This window comes from Triticum aestivum, chromosome 2A (assembly GCF_018294505.1).
Source record: "Triticum aestivum cultivar Chinese Spring chromosome 2A, IWGSC CS RefSeq v2.1, whole genome shotgun sequence".
Classification (NCBI taxonomy): domain Eukaryota; kingdom Viridiplantae; phylum Streptophyta; class Magnoliopsida; order Poales; family Poaceae; genus Triticum; species Triticum aestivum.
Window position 1 is genome coordinate 10,038,133 of NC_057797.1, and position 5,457 is coordinate 10,043,589.

At 38.5% G+C, this 5,457-nt stretch overlaps 1 long non-coding RNA gene across 1 annotated transcript; it reads left to right on the forward strand.

The window, feature by feature from the left end:
* Positions 1-215: 215 nt before the first annotated feature.
* On the forward strand, positions 216-931 carry LOC123184222 (uncharacterized). The gene is made up of 3 exons (XR_006492938.1): positions 216-226; positions 679-755; positions 844-931. It is a non-coding gene; the product is annotated as an uncharacterized lncRNA (long non-coding RNA).
* The last annotated feature ends 4,526 nt before the right edge of the window (positions 932-5,457 follow it).

Genomic DNA, 5,457 nt, shown 5'->3' on the forward strand with positions numbered 1-5,457 from the left:
AAAGGCTACGCGAGAACCTCCCAAGCCTAACAATGTAAGTGTTCCCTTTCCAGAAATTTCACAGAGGATAACTATGGAAGTCTTTAGTTGAGCTAGTCTATCTAGATAGTTGCTGTAGGCAGTGCGCAGTCAATTAAGACATATGTCTGTGTTTTGTCAAACAGGAGGTCCAACTGTCAAGTGTAAAAGGCACCGGTCCTGAAAGCAGACATTGAAGATTACTTGGGTATGCTATTTTCTCTCTGATTGCATTCCCCAGATGGGTGAAAGCATTAATTATTATACAAACTGAACTCTCTTCCTAGCTAGATTTGGTTGTAAATCACTTCTGTTTGTTGTTAACTTGCTGTCTAGTCGTGTGTTCTTGATTGTTTATCCTAATCAGACCTCTATCCCGGTCTCATAAAAAAATAACTCCATGCTTTTTTATGTGCCATTCCTTATTGTTTCCTTTTCTTTTCATGTTAGTTCTCTACTTCAAAATGTGTGCGCGAATTCCGTAATAATCATTTTTACCAGCATTCTTGTGAGATCCAAGTAAAAGTTCTGCACTAAACTTGAGCCTGCCTCTAAGCTCATTATGTCATGCATTTGGCTTATGCTTTCCTTATATCATGTGAATCAAATGGAACCTAGCCTGCATCTAATGACTATTTTTTCTTAACAAAGCTTCTGTAGCCAAGGGTGGCAAGAGCGAGTCTTTTGCAGCTTCAGGATTAGATTGCACTGATATTCCAAATGCGCAGATAAGAAAGGTATATGTTTCAACTGTGAAGATTGCCGATGGGATTTTTTTGGTTGATCCTATCTGCCTTGTAGTCGTTTAAGTCCTGTTCATTTCAGGTTACTGCAGACCGCCTCTTAGCCTCTAAACAAACCATCCCACATTACTACTTGACAGTTGACACACCCGTCGACAAACTTATCAAGTATGTTTCACGCCTGATGTTGCAAAGCATGCAATTGACCATTTAAGTACCGAACTTTTGTATAAAGAAGAGTTCTTCTTTTTGTTGTGATACAGGCTGCGAGGGGAACTGAACCCACTGCCGGAAGCATCTGGTGGAAAGAAGATATCTAAAGACCTTGTTAGAAAGGTAATCACCGGTTCTTATATGTATATTGTTGTCTTTTAAGTCGCTCATGTGGAAGGTTTGCCAAAGAGAATAAAGTTGTCTGGGTATACATTTACTGCCGAAAGAATGTATAACCATCTACGTTTTGTGTCTTTCTCTTTCCTAACTCATTACTTGTGTTGCAGGATGCAGACAAGACAGGACTTGCTACAATCGGTGAGGAGGTGAAGCAATTGGCTCAAAGAGCGAGGGATAACAGCTTAAAACCACAAGATTATGAGGTATGTGATGCGTAATACATTGATAAGTATGAAATCATGCTGATAAGATATTCTTGGCTTGCTCAAAGAGTGTTCCCTTTTTAGATGGAACAAACGCATTGTTTTTGCACTAATACTTTCTGTTCATTGCAGGCATTTAGTGATTTTCCAGATTTTGTCTGTAGTGATAGGGGAGGCTGCCCTGCGTCTAATAATGGAACATGGAATTACATCTCAAAGGTACTTTGACACACTAATTATCTGAGAGCTTGCATCAATGTACTGATTTTTTTTTTTACATTTTGGATGATCATATATTGTAGATGAACTATTACTTGAGGGCTGCAGAATCAAGCAGCAGATCTTCTACTATGCTTTTACATTCTGGCTGATCATATTTTGTAAAACTGCTTGTAGATGAATTTTTATCTCCGGGCTGGTTCCATGAGGGATGATGTGATGCTTGTTTCTGATGGAGAGGAATCAAGTAATTATTCTCTTCGATTTGAAGAGTTAAAGGCAAGATTCTAAAATAGCGCTTTGCATTCAAGCTACAGCATAGCTTAGTTAGTCCTACTTTTGATTTTGCTTGGACCCATTTAGTCCCACTTCAAGATATAGTCTAGCTTGTCGCTAATTCTGATTTTCTTCGGACCCGTGTATATGTTACAATTTCCTGATCATTGCTGAAAGATAAAATTTTACAGGAACTTGCTGTTGCTATATGTTGGAAAATGCTGTGTTATTATCTGTCCATGTGTGGTAGACTAGTAGCACCTTTCAATTAATTTTCAATAAATATGTGATTATAAAGGTGATATTTCTAGAAACAATACCTTAAATGACATTGGGTGGGTTATGATTCTTCATACTTATTCAATTGTATGTTTGTCTGTTTATTTCAATGAGTTGTTACATGGTTTCATCAATTGCTTATGTTATGTCAGGGTTTTAAGAATTCCTCCAACAGCTCAAAGGGCCTAGGCCTAGTGCAGAAGATAGACAGCGACTATTATACTGAGGTAATTTTGCGTTGCAATGCTTCATGGTAGTATTTTGGATGTTGGATGTTGAATCGAATGTTTGTTGTAAATGTGGGCAGTGGGTTCACCTTGATCTGGAACAATGCGATCTTGTCACCAAACCGTCAGCTCTATATAGATTATCAGGGTCATATCCATCCATTCTATGGTTGCCATTTGTGCATGCAACTACAATGGCTCCAAGGTTTTTACTAATTTGATTTGTTGAGAAGCATGCTACCTTTATGTCTCCAACAAGCATAACCGTTAAATCTAGTGAATTCTAGCTGTCTGAATTTGTTATGGGTATTGATGATTGTAGGTATCATCATATTGAAGAAAATAACCATAGATTGTTTTTCGGTGGATATTACATTAGTTTTAAATGAATGTCAAATCTAGATTTAAACTGAACATAATTATGTTATCTGCTTATTATGCCTTATATTTGTATAAATTTCTCTCTGCCTTAATTGTAACTTCCAATTTATCTAACATTCTATCCAACAATTATTTGCAGGGAGTTTCTCAGGTGTTTCTACATCTCTGTGGCACAACCATTTCTCATCAGGAAAATCTGTACACTTCAAATGTGAAATTGTTAATGAAGGTGGCATGTGATAAAGTGGGTGTAAAATCCAAGGATTTTTACTCAATTTATTGTGGAAAAGTGTTGGATCCCGAGCAACTTCTATCCTATTATCAGATAAACAAGGATTCAAAAATCATAATTAATCCAAGACTCAGAGGTGGCTGGTATGTAATAAATTGCGCTAGACTAAATTTCAGAAATTATTTTTATTGGTAGAGGTTTATTACCAGCTTCTTGAACTTACTATTCCTCACAGCCGCTTTCGTCTTTAAGATGTTATTTTTTCTTGCAAGTGTGCATTACATTCCATTGGTGGATAGGTTCCACATTGTTATTTTGTTCAATTCCTGGTATGATGGATACTAAAATTGAAGTTTCACAAATACTGTTGCTTAATTCTGAAACTTAGGCTTCATGAATAATTGAAGTGGGTGATGCAATATGTGCCGATCATATCTATTTTTCCCCTTTAATTCTAACAATTCAAGTTGATAGATTATGCCCAACCATTAATCTATGTATGGCTCATGTGGATTTTAACTTCAGCATGCTTTCGATTCTGCTGTGTCAGGCAGGACACTATCATTTACTGTTCAGCTTATACAATGGTTACCAAGGAAAATGGCCCTTTTCTGTATAAATATTAGATGATATGGAGTTGTTCCCTGCAAATTCCTTCATGGCTTATGTTGAGTGCATACCTGTAGTCAATTGTACCATGTTTCTGCAGTTTTCTTGTCTGTGAGTTTATTTGTATCCATAGAACATTGGCATCACTAAATTGTTAAGTTTCTTATAGACACACATGGAAATATCCACCAACCTTCCTGAAAGTTGAGCTTATCTTGACTTTTCAATCTGTGTAATCCAAGCTTCGTATTCTAGATGGTGATGTTAGAACATGCATTGACTAGACTTGCTGAGCTATATACTTTCCTCTATAGCTTTCATGGGTCAGCCTGTCAATTTGCTTGCAGAATATTCGACAACACTTCTCTGAGTTTCGTTTGTCAACTAGTCAATTTATTTGTTTGCTATCTATATCTAGTAAAACTGGCTGATTAGGTCTCTGTTTAACCTCAGTATGCTTTTACTTCATTTTTGTCAGGCCGACATGGACAATACTGTTTATTTTACGATAGGCATGTTCATTTGTACCGCATCCTTGTACTTGGCTTCTATCATGGCTTAACTAGTTCTATTTTTTTTGCAATACTTTATAGTGCTGGGGAAAAAACATGGGATGACATTATCAGATTTCAGAAACATTACACGATGGTGTCATTGCCACCCAAAGACCTAGTTTGCTTGCGCCGGGACGGCTCGGCCCAGCAAGGTCCAATTCTGGTGAAGTACTTGGCAGCACCTATGCAATTTCGTTCCAGAAATGTGCTTATCCAACTGTGCCGCAAGCATTATAGTGGTACTTCCTATGGAGGCAAGATCACTTCCAAGAATATCTTATTTGACCGTTATGGGAATGTCCGTATTGATTCTGCCCCTGAAAGGTTTACTCAACATTCGGCTAATTTGGACTATGGAGCAATTGGTAAAATATTGGATGATTCGTTCCAAGACAAGGGGTATCCAATGCATTTCTACCAACTGGTCGACTTCCTAAGATATGGTCCTGCTGTGGACACTGTCAAAGTGAGGCCGTGATAGCATTTGTGACAAACCATTTTTCATTGCTTTCTCATTACGCGAGGGTGTCAATCAGTGAAATTTTGGTTCAGCTGGTTGAACGACTTCATCCAGATGTGATGGCTGTCTTACTAGATATACTTGATAAATTTGCTTGGGCGAATACTGTGAAGAATGTTGCAGCAATGAATTTTACATACTTTTATCATTCGCGGAACAATCGAGATGGGACAGTTTCGGTTCCGTATGTGGACGATGGGGTCAGTTTTCTGAAGTTCTCAAATAACTTTTTCAAGCATAATAAGGTAAGATTCATGCTTAATCTCTTTCCTCTTTTTATGCATGCAGTTTCCCTTGTATATATTTTTATGACACCTGATCATGATACGAACTAGTTTTTGTTGATGCAGTGGACCTCTTTAGAGAAGCTTGATGCAGCTTTTTCGTTGATGGAGAAAAGGAACTTTATACCTCGATTCCTGTTAACCATTCTTGTGACTTTGAAAGACTCAGAGAATCAATGTCCTGCACTGACACTGGTGGAAAAAGGGCCTTTGGTCGCGGTTCGCAACTGCCATTAGTCGCGGTTGCGCAACCGCGACCGAACGGGCGCGACTAAAGGCCCCCCCCTTTAGTCGCGGTTGCTTAAGAACCGCGACTAAAGGCCCGTCCACGTGGGCGCCAGGTGGCCTTCGGGGCGGAGGACCTTTAGTCGCGGTTCTTGTGGCTAACCGCGACTAAAGGCCGCCACAGGTTTTTGAAAAAAAAATTGAATTTTTTTTTCAAATTTCTGAATTATTTTAACCTCTAGTCTCTAATCACCACCCCTCATCACTTCTCAATTTATTCTCTTATCACCCCTC